The sequence below is a fragment of the Eumetopias jubatus genome, unplaced genomic scaffold (assembly GCF_037043125.1).
Source record: "Eumetopias jubatus isolate StellerSeaLion01/CBP00866 unplaced genomic scaffold, mEumJub1_p1.0 scaffold_1, whole genome shotgun sequence".
NCBI classification, from domain to species: Eukaryota; Metazoa; Chordata; class Mammalia; order Carnivora; family Otariidae; genus Eumetopias; species Eumetopias jubatus.
In genome coordinates, this window is record NW_028274807.1 from 56,663,747 (window position 1) to 56,680,836 (window position 17,090).

At 40.3% G+C, this 17,090-nt stretch overlaps 1 protein-coding gene across 1 annotated transcript in view; it reads right to left on the reverse strand.

Moving 5' to 3' along the window:
• LOC148165007 (uncharacterized) overlaps positions 1 to 17,090 on the reverse strand; it is a 56,114-nt gene that overhangs the window by 19,271 nt on the left and 19,753 nt on the right. The gene's annotated exons all lie outside the window — the stretch shown is intronic.

The window sequence follows — 17,090 nt, forward strand, 5'->3', positions numbered from 1 at the left end:
AACTTACTGGTAGAGTGTACAGATCTACCCATCACAGAACCAAAAACTAGAACCAAACAAAAGTCACTTGTTGTAAGTGAGTCAGGAGTGTTATCTCAGAACTTAAAAACAGCACAGGTCTTGGGGCTCGTTTTTCCCCATATTCAAATGAAACTGCTTGCAGCATTATATGGCATCTTTAGCTTTCTATTTACACCCACCTTGTATTAAAGGTTAAAATAACAATGAAAGATAACAGGACACCAAACTGACTGGGTCTGGTGTTACCTGTCCAGCCTAATATAAACTATCTTTGGGAGAAATGGTACTGCTGGAAATGGCATAAAATTAATAAAGGATTGGAAGCCTGCCCTCCTAATTGTATATTTATTCTTATCCCTTTACTCATTTTTCATAAATGGACAATCACAGTTAATCACAAAGCATTTCTCTTAGGATCCTAAGTGTGGAATATATTCTCCAATAAAATGTTTAGTAGAGTGTATCCAGTTTCCAATTAAAGAAACATGCCTGTATGGTGTCATGAATTCCTTCCACAAAACATTTCTTTTGTGTAGGAACACTTTATGGTAAATCTTAAAATAACTCTATTTTGTCAGGACGACTTAAAGCAGAGTGTCTGGTGAGCCCCCCAGCCCGCCTCCCCTGCACACACCCCCTAAGGAATAGTCTATACAAAATAACTTGTTCTTGTCTGTATACACAGTCAGCCACTGTGGTGTGAAAGGCACGGGTAGTCGTCTTAATCTATACGTATCACTCCATAATCAATACGGCTAGCGTACCACCTGAGTGATCCCATCAACAGATTCTGTCAACACATACTGACGGATGTGTAGGGCCACCATCTATTATCTAGGGCCACCATCCATTTATCCATGGGGGATCCAGAATAGCCTTGTCATTTTTTTCTTTTTTTTTAACTCCTTTTTTTAAGGTCCCTTCCGTGCTTTTAATCTTCTTTTAAAGAATCTCCAGTCTCCCACTCTGTTAGTAACATGAAAAAAAAAAAAAAATACACAAAACAATGAGGCAATCCATTTTCTGAATGGTGGAACAGCAGATTCACAGCATTTAATTAGAGCTAATTTAAAAGAGTTTTCTTAGTCTTCAGGACCAAATCCCTCAAGGGAAACGGTGATGCAATTGTTTGATGTCTTTCACTCGGGGCTCATCTTTAGAGTTCTTAGTTATGTCTGGGAAAAATTCAGACAGGTGGACTCGGCTTGATCCCCATGGAAGCAGCACTGCCCTGACAGTCTGATCACAGTTCTGGAAATCTAGTTTTTCTGGCTGTGAGTTACTGACAAGTCTTGTCTCTGGCTTTAAGGACAGCCTTGCTTGGAGAGCTGTTTTCTTTGATGGGGATGTCAAACTAACAGTGATCACACTGTAACAATGGGGTTTTTTTCTCCCTTTTTATTAAAGCCACAGGTACAAGAGATGGTTATCTGGTTTTCATGCAAACTATGAGACGAGAATTTCCTAAGACTTTTTTAAAGGCACAAATTACTAAGAAAATTGTAATTGAAAAACAAAAAAAGAGAGAATTGTGGCCATCTGAAATGGACCTAAAGTTCAATAAATCATCCGAGAAAACCTCATTAGAAAGCTAAGGTATCTTCTTGTATATTCAGACCAAAGCTACCATGGTAATTGACTTGAGTGCAGGATTTTAAAAGAATCAGATTTGCCTCTTTCTCTCAGGTTGTCTTCTCAAGGGACTTTTTTAGCTCCTCAATTCTGAAATGATAATAATAAGAAGAAAAATAATAGTGGAGAGGGATGACTGGTGAGGCAGAAATTTAAGTCTTCTAATGAGAGAATATGCATTTCAAAAACTGCCAATCCCTTCAGCTTCTACAAGGGGAGACGTCAATTAGCTGTGGAACGAACCATTTTTAATTACGTGGCATAAGACAAATAGGCATCCATTGTTATGGGGCAAAGGTATTACAGGTTTCCTTTTTATTTTTCCCCCACCACTGAAGATGCTCTACCCAAATTCTTTAGAATAGGGAACTAGAAGGATGTTGGAATGGGAATGGGCAAATTTCTACAGTGTTTCTAGAAAGAAAGGGATGGGCAACTGCATCCCTGTTCCCTTTGAGGCTGCAGATTACCCAAACACCTCTAACTGACATGGCTGAGGTTAGCTGGTGTTTTAGGAGCTTAGGAACTGCAGAGAGAAATCTTACCATGAGAGACAGAATCTAGACTAAAGAGCCAGACTCCAGACTAGGTCTGGGTTGTCACAGACATGGATTACTTCTGTGGAAAACTTGCCCGAACCAGCCATCGTGGTACAGTGGGTTTGTCACAGGAAAAAAAGCTGTGCCAACACGCGTCTGTTCGAGTGTGTGTATACAAACCTAAGAGTTCGGTGATATTTGAGGTCCAGCTGTCTTCCAGCACTGGGTGACTGTGGCTGGGGTGACCCTGGCTAAGAAGGTTTTTCTCCCTCTGTGGATCTGTACCCTGAGGATGCAGTGGGAAGACGAGACCATTTTCAACAGCCAACACCTGCTCAGTGAGGCCAGAGGCTGCAGACAACTGACCAAATAACTGATTTCCTCTTTTTCTTTTTTCAATTTTATTTTATTTTATTATGTTAGGTTAGTCACCATATATTACATCATTAGTTTTTATGTAGTGATCCACGATTCATTGTTTTCATATAACACCCAGTGCTCCATGCAGTACATGCCCTCTTTAATACCCATCACCAGGCTAACCCATCCCCCCACCCCCCTCCCCTCTAAAACCCTCAGTTTGTTTCTCAGAGTCCTTCGTCTCTCATGGTTCATCTCCCCCTCTGATTGCCCCCCTTCATTTTTCCCTTCCTTCTCCTAATGACCACATCTTCTTTATCCATTCGTCTGTTGAAGGGCATCTCAGCTCCTTCCACAGTTTGGCTATTGTGGACATTGCTGCTATAAACATTGGGGGGCGTGTGCCCCTTCCTTTTCACTACATCTGTATCTTTGGGGTAAATACTCAGTAGTGCAATTCCTGGGTCATAGGGTAGCTCTATTTTTATTTTATTATGTTATGTTAGTCACCATACATCATTAGTTTTTGATGTGGTGATCCACGATCCATTGTTTTCATATAACACCCAGTGCTCCATGCAGTACGTGCCCCTCCTTAATACCCATCACTGGGCTAACCCATCCCCCCACCCTCTCCCCTCTAGAACCCTCAGTTTGTTTCTCAGAGTCCATAGTCTCTCGTGGTTCATCTCTCCCTCCAATTTCCCCCCCTTCATTTTTCCCTTCCTTCTCCTGATGTCCTCCATGCTATTCCTTATGTCTTCAGAAAATTAAAAATAGAGCCACCCTATGACCCAGCAATTGCACTACTGGGTATTTACCCCAAGAACACAGATGTAAGTGAAAAGAAGGGCCACATGCACCCCAATGTTCATAGCAGCAATGTCCGCAATAGCCAAACTGTGGAAAGAGCTGAGATGCCCTTCAACAGATGAATGGATAAAGAAGATGTGGTCCATATATACAATGGAATATTACTCAGCCATCAGAAAGGATGAATACCCAACTTTTACATCCACATGGATGGGACTGGAGGACATGATGCTAAGTGAAATAAGTCAAGCAGAGAAAGTCAATTATCATACGGTTTCAACTGATTTCCTCTTGATGGGATTTGATTATAATCCCAACTGACCCCAGATCTGAGATAGCCTCCAGGTTCCTGGGCTCTGCAAGGACAAGGTTGTTCTTACAATGCCAATCTGGTTGTTCCAGGCCTAGCAAATGGAATAGTTAAAGAAATATGACCCTATTTTGTTCTGGGGTTCATAACTGTTGGTGAGTCTGTTAAAACACACACAGACACATACAAAACCATCACCTAACATTTATTCAAAGGGTACCATATGCCAGATACTGCAGCAAGCACTTTGCACATATTAACTCAATCTTCACCATGCTTTATTCTAGAAAGGAACCCCCTTTGACAAAAGATCACACATTTATGAAGGAGAGAACAAGGATTCAAACTCAGTCTCATCTGACTCAGTAACAGTTTAGCATCTAGAAGAATTCAGCTCGCATTACCAATCTCAAATTCCAAATGCTATTATGAAAATCTCTTAGTAAAGAAAATAATAATTAACTGAAGCCCTATTCATTTAAGGGGTTAGCTACCTAATCTTTTAAAATAAATCCCCTAGAGCTAGTACTGATTTATGAGAGATAAATGAATACAGTTCCACATAAAAGCTACATTTTCAGAGAATAATCTTCAGCAGATTCTGAGGGTAGTCAATGATGTTGTCCATACACTTAACACATCACCCACCTACCTGTATTACACTGCACAACCCTCCCTCTCATACCTAATTTTACTTGTCCTCAACAGACAGCTTTTATAGGCCTGGAGATTTGAATGGTGTTGAAGTTTAATTTACCAACTTGAAGAGGTTTATTTCTAAAAAAGACATTTGGGAAGCCTTAGCAACAGTCCAAGCAAAAACTACTTGCCCCTCTGGATTCCCCACTTCTGATTGTGGCTCCTCCCCCCAACCCCAGTGCTTGCTCCCAGTCAGCTGAGCTAAAAAACCTTCAGGTCTCTGCTCATTCTCCCTCTTCCTTCACCTGTCAAGTCAGTAAGACATCAAAGCCTGTGATTGATCACTCATTCATTCATTCATTCATTCATTCATCCCACATCCGTAAGGAGATTTTTCTTTCTAGATCAACCATCAGTCATTACAAATTCCACCAAAATCACCCCCACACAATACTCCAAGCCTCTTCATTGGCCTGCCTACTTTTAGTCTCACCTCCCGGATCCATCCCATACAATTCCAAGACTGACTCCCCAAAACAGTACTTTGTGCAATCTGGTTCAACAGTGTTCTTTGTGGTGACCCAAGAATATATTAAATCCTTAGCCCAGCACTCAAAAGAAAGCACAACAGAGCCCACCCTGCGTTTCCAGCTTTCCTTCCACTGCTGGTCCCCCAAACTCATCCCTTTGCTCCAGCTTACACGGCCTACTCGAAGTCCTTCCCAAAACAACTTGGATTATCCTGTCATTTCTCTAACAAAAGAGTGATGCCAGCAGATTGGAATGAGGTGGAATTTAGCTTCTATTTTGGTTGTTATTTCACACTGTGCATTTTTTTTTTTCAGAGCCCTAAGGTGAGTTACCTGTCTAGGGGCTAAATCAGTTCTGTTCTTCCTCACGTACGGAGTCTGTAATTGGCGTAAATGTTCAGTTTCTGTAGATGTACCAAGTGTCACCCATCTGACTTTGTGACTCTGATGGATTTTACAGCTTACACAAAGAACAGGCACTCTTTGATGACCAGTGACATCTCTTAAGCTGACAAATCACTTCCTTGTTATCCCTGGCATCTCCCACACCTAGCCCATTAGTAAGTGGAAGCTTTAAGAGATGCTGAAAATTGAGGCAAAAAATGAGAGCCAATGCCAGTCATTTAAATACTGACAGGCCTTAGGCAGACCAGATTTTTAAATTAGCCGTTCTGAGACAGAGAGAGGATTTTGCTGTTCAGATCAAAAAGCTACGTCCCATAGCCTTCCTATGTGGCAGGTTTTAGTGCCTGGGAGAAGTTGTGCCTCAGATGGTAGCTGGTTGCATACACTGTGCCTTACTTTCCTCCTCTTAAATGAGTGAACACCTTCCTTAACTCCACTCAGATGAACATTATTGATACGAATTCTGCCATTTCAGGTTAAATGATCATTGGCAGGGGCCTCACAGCTGAAATTCAAACATCCTTGGGGAGATGTGCAGTGTATTTGTCTAGGGGACTGTGGAACTTCTTGGAAGATAATTCTCCCTAAGAGGGACTCAGACCCCAAGGCTCAGCTGATGAACTAGCTTGGTTTCTGCCATCCTAGCCCTCCAGGCACTCATATTTGGGTTCTAAGAAGCTGTGGGTAGAAACTAAAAGACAATGGAGTGCAAGTGACTACTACTTTGGAAGGACCTCTAATAAAGGACAACCCCCCCAAATGGAAGAGAGGCATTTCCCTCACCCCAATTCACTACAGGATCATCCCCAGTTTCAGTGGCAACAGCAGCCCCCAGAAGAGGCAACGAACAGTGCTGTGTAAATGCACCACCATGTGGGAAATAATCAGCGTTGCTCACGAGTACCTGAGAAACAACCCTGTTGCATTCTCAGAAATACCTGAGCAAGGACAGTAATGCTGTTTAGAGGGCTAGAGTCCAGGAGTGGCTAGTGACAGCCAGTGAAATATGGCAGATCTCTGAGTGATGCCATTTTTACTCGGGGCACCTTGAATTGAAAAAACAGAGACAGTCCCCAATTTATAATGGTTCCACTTACGATTTTTTGACTTTACAATGGAGTGAAAGCTATACGCATCTAAGGAAAGCTGTAATTTGACTTTTGAATGTTGGTATTTTTCCAGGCTAGCCATTTGCGGTAAGACACTCTTGCGATGCTGGGCAGTGGCAGCAAGTCAGAGCCCCCCGTCAGCCAGGAGATCACCAGGGTGAACCGCTGAAACACAACCGTTCTGTACTCATCAACCATTCTGTTTCTCACATTCAGTCCAGCACTCAATGAATTACATGAGCTACTCAACACTTTATCACAAAATAGGCTTTGTGTGACCTCATGTGCCCAACTGTAGATAATGGAAGTGTTCTGAGCACGTTTAAGGTAGGCTAGGCTAACCTATGATGTCTGGTAGGTGAGGTATTTTACATGCATTTTCAACTTACGGTATTTTCAATTGATGATGGATTTATCAGGCCGTAATCCCATGTAAGTTGAGGAAGATCTGTAAAGCTAATGTTTACTGAGTGTTTTGAACATGCCAGTATTTTTCACTTGCTAGTTTATTTGATCCTCAAGTCAATTCTATGAGGTAGGTACTAATATTTTTTTTCATTTTATAGATAAGAAACCTGACCCTTCAAGAGATTAGGTAATTGGTCCCAAGGCTAGGAGCTGATCAGTGACAGCCTGGGCATTCAGACTATCCTAAAGCTGTGAGATTCCTGAGCCTAATGGGGAACCACTCAGGTATACAGGCTACTTGCTTGCACTACAAAGAGAACTACATGGGCTTGTTCTTGTTGTGAAAGCTAAATATAAATTCTTTGTTCCAATGAGGCCAGAATTAGTGCAACTATTTAACATTAGCTGAGAACACTACAGCTAGGTCACGATCAGGACCCCACTCTCTAAAATGAGCCATGGAATCTCCATAACCAAGTAAGGGAACATCCCAGAGCAGGCAGCCTGACATCCCACAGACCAGTTGAGGCAGGTGTGGGATTCTTGACAACTCCTGCAGCTGCTTGCTGCCACACTGTCTTGGAGCTTCATGGTAAGTGCTCACAGAGGTTAGCACATTGGGAGAGTGCTTGTCTCCATGATGTGGACAGAGGGGGGCTAAGACAGTGTCCTACTGTGCATGTTGGGAAGGTTTATTATTTGTACTTTTGGGGCTAAGCCTAGGTGGGGCTGAAATTTTTCCTGACTTTTCCTGGAAAATCACTTCCTCACTCTGAGTATTTGTCACCTGTGTTATAAAATGAGGGAGTTGGAACAGATCACCTCTGAATTTCTCTGCTGGACTAAGAAAGACTCTCTGAATTAGAAAATTGGGAAAGCAGCTTTTACATTTTTATTATAAATCTTTAGAAAGAAAGAAAGAAAAAGAAAGAAAGGAAAGAAAGAAAAAGAAAGAAAATTCAAAAACAAGCCAACGGAGATATTAGAAACTGTGGTCACTGTAAGAAAGATAGAACAGGTAACAAAATGAGAGAGAAAGAAGGCATCCCAGGGTTAGTAGCTCCTAGAGAGAGGTGAAAAGTTTTCTCCAGGTTTTAACAGAAATAGATTAAACCTTTCTTCAATGTGTTGAGACATCCTGCAGGGTATTTTATGGGCCAAAATAAGTCAGAGCTTTCTCCATTCAAGACCCAACGTACAAAAGGAGTGAGGTGGAGAATATGAGGAAGTTCTGAAAGTGACTCTGTCGGCTGACAATCAGACACATTTCTTGACCTTGTAAACAATGGGATTTTTGGATTCATCTCCTTTAGAGGAGAGTGAAATCTTTGTCCCTTAGAATGTTTTAAACTACAATAGACAAAGTATGCACTGTTTTAGAAATGTTCTGTATTGTATTAAAGAGCATACCGCAGAGAATGGTCTGATGGGGATCCCCAGTGTAAAGAACTGGGTGACCTATAACTTCTCTATTTTTGTGGATTTCTGCTATCTTAAACCTTTTGCTGCAAGCAGCCAGGTCCCCGAGGAATGGGGAATTGAAATACAACAGGTGGCTTGGCTGGCTCTTTCCAACAGATGTAGAAGAAGCATGCCAAATGTTCTGTCACCAACATCACCCGATGTGCTCGCACACTCCCCACCACTCTCAGACACATGAGCACACACACACTCATCAACACACCTTTTCTCCTGCCCTGTGCTTCTAGAAGGGCCTACACAGGCCAAGTGAGGAAGAAGGCTTTAGTACTGTGCAGTGTTATAGCTCTCCATAAGGCAGAGACCAGAGAAGAGACCAGTCATGCTTTTTAGCTCATCATTGCCCTGACGATATACCCAATTTTGATTGATCTGTAGGAAGTCATGGACAGAAACCTACACAAGAAACCAAGGCATCCTGAAATGTAATAACAATGTAAGAATACGTTCACTCAGGAATGATTCAATTCTCTGATAATAAATACAAGCAAAAACAAAATAAACCACCAAGTAGACAAACTGAGCTGAAATTATGTTACTCTCTATTACAACTTTAATGTCATGTATATTCTATAACATCAAATCTTAGAAAAGGCCAAAAGATTAAAAAAAAAAAAGAAAAGAAAATGTCAAAAGATGATTCAGGGAAATTCAGGGCCGGGGGTGTGGGGAGTGGATCATGTAATTCCCATTTTCAAATGCCATCACATTTTTACTGAATGTTTTAGGTATGCAACAAAAGAGTGTCCTTTCCCTCACAGGGCTTTCAGCTTATGAGAGAAAATGTACATTCAAACATCCAATTATAATAAGAGAGCATTTTTAGTAATAAGAGTACAAATAATAAGAGAGTACTTTTATTATCAAAGCAACTGAGCACAGTAACACATAGGCCAAAAAGATTCTGACTGTGAGGGACTACTTAGGGTCATCAGAGAAAGCTTTACAAAAGGAGGAGGTTGAGGAAGAAGCAGAGAAAAATATATCTTTTCTTACTTAATAATCTTATATTATCCCCAATTTGCAGATGAGGCAATGAAAACTCAAAGGGATTAAATAAGTTTCTCAGGATAGTTAAGCGGTAAGAAACAGAAATTGTGCCCAGGCCTCTTTACATCTGCCACGTCCTTCCATCAGAACTAGGCTATGATCCTTGAATGGATCCATCAGGAGTGAAGGATTTTAGTAACTGGAGACAGAAAGATCAACCTGAGTAAATCCACATGGGGTGAAAGGGCATTGCAAACTTGGTGAACTTTAAGAAATCGAAGGAGGTTGGAGCATCAAACATTTAAGTATATACAGAAGATGAGGTCAGAAACATTTTAAAGTGAAAAATGGATACAAGAAGTTCAAGTCTTAGAAAAATAGAAATCCCAGGGCACTCTTCCAGTTGCTGATCTATGTCTCCCCTCCCTCAGATCAATCATGGTTTTAGAAAATGCCATGGCATCGGAAGCATGCATGTTAGATACTCGATTCTCACAGTGGGTGACAATCATGCTGTTTTCTTTTAACACTCAGAGGAGGGATGAATGGAATATTTGAAGGCTTGACTTATTATATGACTTGAAGATAAAGAAAGGGGGCAGGAAGATGAGAATGGGACAAGAGAGCCTAGCGAAATCAAATCCACAGATTATCCTAAATCTACCGCGTACTTACAGAGCCCTTAAAGCACTTGAAATTCTATCACTGGCACATGGAAACCTATTGCCAAAGCTTTAGAAAATGGGGCAGGAGGAAGAAAGGCATTCTATGTACATAATTTGTACCAAAAATATCAGAAAAATGAATCTCTCTTTGGCTGCTGCCAGAAATTAAACTTTGTATGGAAACTTCAAATTTCAGTCCAATCCCTAGACTTCTCAAAATACTTTATCTCATGACTCAATTCATTCTCACGCTATGGTAATGCTAAATATGTGGTCTACATAATGTACATTTAGTATAATGTGATGACTGTAGTCAACCAGAGCCACACTATATGATAAAATCCTTCTATGCATGATAAACAAATGAACTTGGCAAATGTCCAACTTTTCCTTTTCCAAGACCACATTTCTTATTCAAAGGACTAAATCCGAATATATTTTTCCTTAGTACTACTTCATTATTTCCAGGATATAGATGTTCTTGTTTGTATGCTTCATTATCTATAAAATATCAAACAAAAGTGCTTTTCATATTTCCCTGCTAAGTGGAGAGTAATCCAGAAATTTACTGGGTTTCTATTGACCCAGTAAATGTAAGACAGAAATCTAAAGGCTCTTCACATTGTTTATGCTGAAAATGTATCAGATTCTATTCTGAAAGTACACTGACCTATAAAAAGTATTTGTCTTGCTCTGGTAAATAGGAGCCCTGTGTAAATGGATATCTCAGTTTGAACTGAAGTTTACTTTATTCTAATCAGAACTGATGTATCAGATCACTTAATGATGTCCTTGTTACACAGGAGAATCATCCATTTCCCCAACTTGTCTACATTGCAGCATATGGTACTCCACTGAACTCAAAATGAATTTAAAAAGTAGAATTTTTTAAATCCTACAAAATTGAATAAATCTCTCTGAAGATAGAGCATAACAAAGGCAAAATCTGGTTGAAGTTGTCATTACCAAAAATACATTCCTCAGAAATAAAAATACCAAACATTCACAATGGATTTTGTACAATCTTGCAGCCCAGAAGATCAAGAATCCAAAGGCACTGAGGGTATTCAGACTCCAAGATTAGCAACTCCATCAAGACCGTGACCTTGTACAAAACTTAAAAGGGTCTTAAGAACCTGAATGTTCATGTAGCATTCTTTCAGAATAACTTTCTTTCACTTCCCCTTGCCCTTTGCTCTGCCAATGCCCCTTTAAAACTCAGCCCAAGCGTCACCTCTCGGGCAAGTCCTCCTTTAACCACCCAGTTCCCATAACCATCTCTCCTCTGTGCTCCCAGAGCCCCTTATGCCCTAAAGCCGCAGCTCCTTACTCTACCTGGTAGTCTGTGATGGATTTGTCCGCTTGTCCTTTGGAACAAGAAGATGACCTATCCAACTTGGTTTTCCCATTGCTTCACTTGGTATCTGGGACAGAGTAGCTGCCCAGTATGCTTCTTTGAATGAATAAATGACAAATGAACAATATCTCTATTCATATAATAGGAAGATCAATTTGTACATATGTCCAAAATTGCATCTTCAGATTTTCCTATTTATTCTCTGTCCTATATTTTAATATACACAGACATTCTAATTTTGGCCTCTGTGTATAATCTGGCACATTTTGACTTTCAGCACTGTGATTTCCATCAGGTAGCATATCGCACCAAAAGCGTGAAAAACTACAAAACATACACATATTTTACCTAAATATTACTTGAAACAATGGCATAGGCTTATGAGCACAGTGATGAATTTATAATCTGAAATTCAGTGATTGTGTTCCACTGTGACTTGGGTATATAATTCTTTCTTCAGGCAAGGGGCTGTCAATAGGCAGCTTCGAAAAATAATGAATGTTTGCAGTAATAATTTCATGGGTTGACTGAAACTTAATAGCTTTTATTTCCAATTTAGACTTGTGATGTGTTCCAATAGAAACAGTCTCAAATGAAATATAGTCTAATACAGTACTGTTTAACCCTCTCTTATTTTGTTAATCCTTTGTTGCTGTTTTATTTGCTTTTGTGTTTACAGTCATACAGACTGAGTTAGCCACCTCACTTTTTACTTTGCTGCCTCTCTCAGCCTTTCTCGGTCTACTCTCCATCACCCAGAAGATGGATGTCTGATGACTGATTATCAGATTGATGAGGTACCTTGCTTCAGCTCACTACTGCCAACCTCCCTCTCGGCCCTTTTACTATTCAGTATTGGGTAAATGAGAAACAAAAAAAGACTAAATCCAGATTAGTTCACCCTGCTTATTGTCAGCAGGTCAAATTGGGGACAAGGTTAAGACTCTCAAATGAATAAAAGTCTTTGGTGTCTGTAGCTATGGAAAAGTCTGACTGCCAGGAATATGGAATTTGATGGGCTTGAGTCTGCAGGCCTACGTGTGTAGAGACAACGGAACAACTTGTCATTATGTACAGAGGACAATTTTAGCATTTTCAGGAAGTCAGGAAGGAGACAAAAACTAGGCTATACTGAAACCCTTGGATTGCTGAGTGTATGATGTACAATGCAACATTCTTTAAAATAATGACACTTATTTAGGATATGCATCAGGTTGACTTGGGATGGTTTTACAAAATTACACACAATGTGTATCCACCCTAGAACAAATGAATCGAAAACTCCAGAGGTAACCTTGACACAAGCATCTTAAAAACAAACAAACTCTTGGTCTGATGCACATTTCTGGGTTTGGTGCACATTTCTGATAATAATAAACCAATTCTTAACTATTTTCCAGGTAGTGCCAAAACCAAATAATTTGATGGGGAAAATATGTAAAATGGTTCAGCGTAGTTAAAGAACAAAAACGCTCTAGATTCTGTGTCATGGTGCTCATGGCAACAATGTTCCTATGCTTTTCCTGATACTGAAGGACAGAAAATTATCGACCAGCACAGACTCATTCTGCCAGAGAACAGGTCAAGTCAGTAAATATAGTAATTACCTTGAATCATCTTTTATCTAAACTAGACCCCCCCAAAAATCACATAATTAGACAAAATTTTACCAAGAGCTTATTTTTAAACCCAATGAATAAACTATGGCGGATAATAAGAGTTCATTCAGGGTTCCCCCGTCTACTCTAGAATTAAAGAGGTGCTGATACAAATCTAGTAACTAGAAACCTACGAAGGGAAGCAATAATGTTACTAAACCACATCATTTGAAAATATTGTAGATATTTCTAGAAAAGATGTGATGAACCAGGGGATGTTTCTTTCCTCCTGGAGTTGATGCCAAAGTAACTGAGAATAAAGGGATGAGAGCAGCAGCACCAGAAGAAAGAAATTTTCAGTAGAAGCATAACATCTGGGGTGGGATCAATAAAAGAAAAAAGTTGGTCTCTTCGGTTCAAGTAAATGACTCCTCTGCAGAGTTATGATGTAAGGGACAAGAACGCCAAAGAGTTGACCTGAATAAATGATTCCCTGGACAAAAATCAAGAATGCTTCCATGTTCTCAACAGTACTCATCATCTTGCTGGCCTTCCATCAAGGTTAATAATTATAACGTGTCTGTCCCTCACTGTGACCTCTGAGAGGACCTGTCTTCCAACTCCTTTCTCTTGAGAAGAGCATCCCGCTCCCTCTGCTCCAGGGCCAGCCCACTTCCTCCAGCAGGGATGGCCCTCATCCAGAGCCAGACCCTTCCTGCTGGCAGCTCTTGTCTGGATCCAATTGGCCTCAGCTGGAGGTCCAGATGGCTTGTTCCTTACTCCCCAGCAGGGTTTCGGCAGCATCCAGCCCTTCCTGGTCTCTCTGCCATTAGTGCCATCAGGACTTGAATGTTTTCCCTCAATCCTAACAGCAGCTTAGGAAAGCATGTAGATTTTATTCCCACTGAATAGACTCAGCAAGAGAAGACAGCTTCAGAAAGGATACAATATCTTTGTAAAGGAGTGAGGTCCAATCGTGAAGTATTCTGAAAGGTAGTTTTTATTCATGGCACTTCCTGCAAATGTAAATGGCCTTTATATATCTGTATCTATCAGTATCTATTGATTCATCTATCAACTGACAGATCAGACTGACAGATGGACAGAAACTGAAAAATACCATATATGGATGGAGATATAGACATAAAAAGAGATACAGATAGAGATCGAATGTATAAATAGCCATAACTACAGCTACAGGTATGTAGCTATAGACATCAGGGTTTTTTTTAAGCGAACAACGGGATAGGCACCCTGTTTAAAATGTTGTAATAGATAAATCCATATCTATATTCATCTACCTATACAAACATTTTTAAAGAGTTTCTGACAATCTGTCAGTTTACCTATGGTTCCCATGCTATGTAAGTTTTCACCAAATTTGAAGAATATGATGGGGATGATCCTATTTTAAAATATAGACTCTATGTCAAATGCAAAATTCAGTCTCAGAGACTTTATAAGGTGGCCAAAACTGAGGATATATTTTACCTCATTTGAAGTACACATTTGGGATGGTCTGATTTAAGACCTGGGTAATAGAGGGATGCTTGGGTAGCTCAGTCTGTTGAGCGTCTGACTCTTGATTTCAGCTCAGGTCTTGGTCTCAAGGTCATGAGTTCAAGCCCCATGTTGGGCTCCACGCTGAGCATGGTGCCTACTTAAAAAAAAAAAAAAAGACTTGGTTCACTTTGTGAACCCCGAATCATCTTCCAGAACAGGTGAAATGAGAAAATGTGCTAGTTTCCTAGGGGCTCCTATGACAAATTACCACAAAATGAGTAGCTTAAAACAACAGAAATGTATTCTCTCACAACTTGGAGACTAGAAGTCTGAAATCAGGGTGTTGGCAGGGCCACGCTCCCTCTGAAGGCCTTAGAGAGGAATCCTTCCTTGTCTCTTCTAGCTTTTGGTGGTTGCTGGCAATGCTTCTCACTCCTCAGCTTGTGGTAGCATAAATCTAACCTCTGCCTCAGTCTTCACATGCCTTGTCCTTGGTGTAACCTCTGTGTCTTCAAATCCCTCTCTCCTTATGGAGACACCAGTCATTGGATTTAGGACCCACTCTAATCCAGTATGATCTCATTTAACTTGATTGTATCTTCGAATACTGAATTCCCAAAAAGGTCATATTTCCAAATAAGGTAACAGAGGTTCGAACCTTAACATATCTTGTAGAGGGACACGATTGAACAAATAACAGGAACCATTTAGCCGACATGGGTGGAGAACCACAATACGCCAGGCACTAAATACCAATCTGGAGAGATAAGCCCCAGGCTATAAAATGCTATGAACACAGAAAACAAAAAGAGCTGCAATTAGGACCCCAAAAAGGATAAAGAAAAAATTATTATTCAAATTAAAATACTTTTTGATAGTGAAAGTGGGTGCAATGCATAATTATGTCAGAACCAGCACTATCCTGAACAAAGTAAAATGCAAGTTTACCTTAGCCCTAAAGGGAAAAGTTGCAATATTAGACTCTTGAATTGAAAGTATTATTTTGCATTTGAATTGCTTCTCAAATGGGCAACTCCACATAAGGTGCTCTAGGGTGAGGCACAGCAAGGATTTATATTTTTAATGATGGATAATAATTTCTTTTGAGAGACACTGATTTATTGAAAGAAATTATTTATAAACATTGAGATGTTTTTGTTTATCAAGTAATCTGCAACTGCTCTGGCTGTGAATTTTTTTAAAAAAGGTACTTATAGAGACTTAGCGACATTTAACTAAATCTCATCTTCAGTATGCTGGTTAGCAGCTCCCAAAGAACAGTCCCTATGTTGTCTTTCCTCAGTATATTTGATCACATCTGGCAGGAATGTTACTGGTTATCTTCCCTGAATCTTGTTTTCTCATGCCACCAACATTAAACCCATCATCTAAATGTCCTTACGAATAGAGTGAGGGACTGTACAATATGTGCTTAGCTATTCAAAGTTCCTGAAATTCAAATGCAATAACAGAGTGAGAAATTTTAGTTTTGTTTTGATTTCTGTAGGAGAAGAATGTGGGGGGGGGGAATAAACCTCAACCAGCTGATAGTTTATCTTAAACAGTAGGTCAGCTCATAGAATGAAGGGATGACTGTTTAATTAGAAGCTTGAAACCCCAAAGTGGGTAAAGCACCGTGTTTGTCTTTTTAGAGCTTAGCCTTATCAACACCTTACGTATCTGCTGGGTCCTAGCTAATAACAATCAATTACATAGTTTGGAGCCCCTTGATTACCTACCCATACTGTTAGGTACTAGGGCAGCTATGTAAAATGAGTATAAAGGGCAGCTATGTAAAAATAAAACATGTCCAACAGACATTTTTGCTGAATATTCAGAATACACCTACCCATATAACTAGAAATGTAATAGCAAACTGGTGACCCCAACTAAGAGTAACTTAAAGCCAGATGCCAATCAATATGGACTGGAATGACGAAGTAACTCTCGGAATGAGTGTTCTAAGTACTGCTCCTTGAAGGTGACAAGATAGAAGGGAATCTGCCAAGAGAGAAAGAGAATGTGCAAGAGCACAGAGGAGAGAGGAAGGAGCTAACATTTATTGAGTAACTACTATGTGCCAGTCAGAGTGCTGGCCACCTTACTTACATGATCTAACGTCACCCTCACCACAAGCCTGGGCAGCAAGTGTAAGTGAGAGATGAACCATCCGAGTGACAGAGCTGGAAGGCAACAGAGAGAATATCTGCGCAAAGATTCTCTGAATCCAGAACCTACTTTTGTGCCGTGCTCCTCCATGGCACCTATTCCACAGAGTGAGGAGACTGGCCCAATAGCAGACCATGCGTAAGAGCTGGACAGGACCAGAATCTCCTGAGCAAGAGCAACTGCAGCTCTCCAAAGTACCTCCTCCAGAAACGGTCACCACACTGAGGTGGCTTCCTAATTTGGAGATGGATATGTCATCTTCATCTTTCCCTCTACAGACATTTGAAAGAATTACTCTAAGATTCTGGTTACAAGAAAATGTGCATGTGGGGAGGGGAAGTGACTTTACACAGCTGTCTGTGGGAGTAATTTTAGCAGCTTGAATTTATATTAAAATAAGCTATAATGTAAGTGTAAATGTGATGAGTCAGTATTCTGCCATTTTGTACATTTCAGGGCCATTATTCTCTACTTGTTTGACATGATTCACCAGATTTTTTTTTCCTTTCACACAGAAAGAACCATACAAGAAGGGATGGGAAAAATAATCACTTGACTCCTTC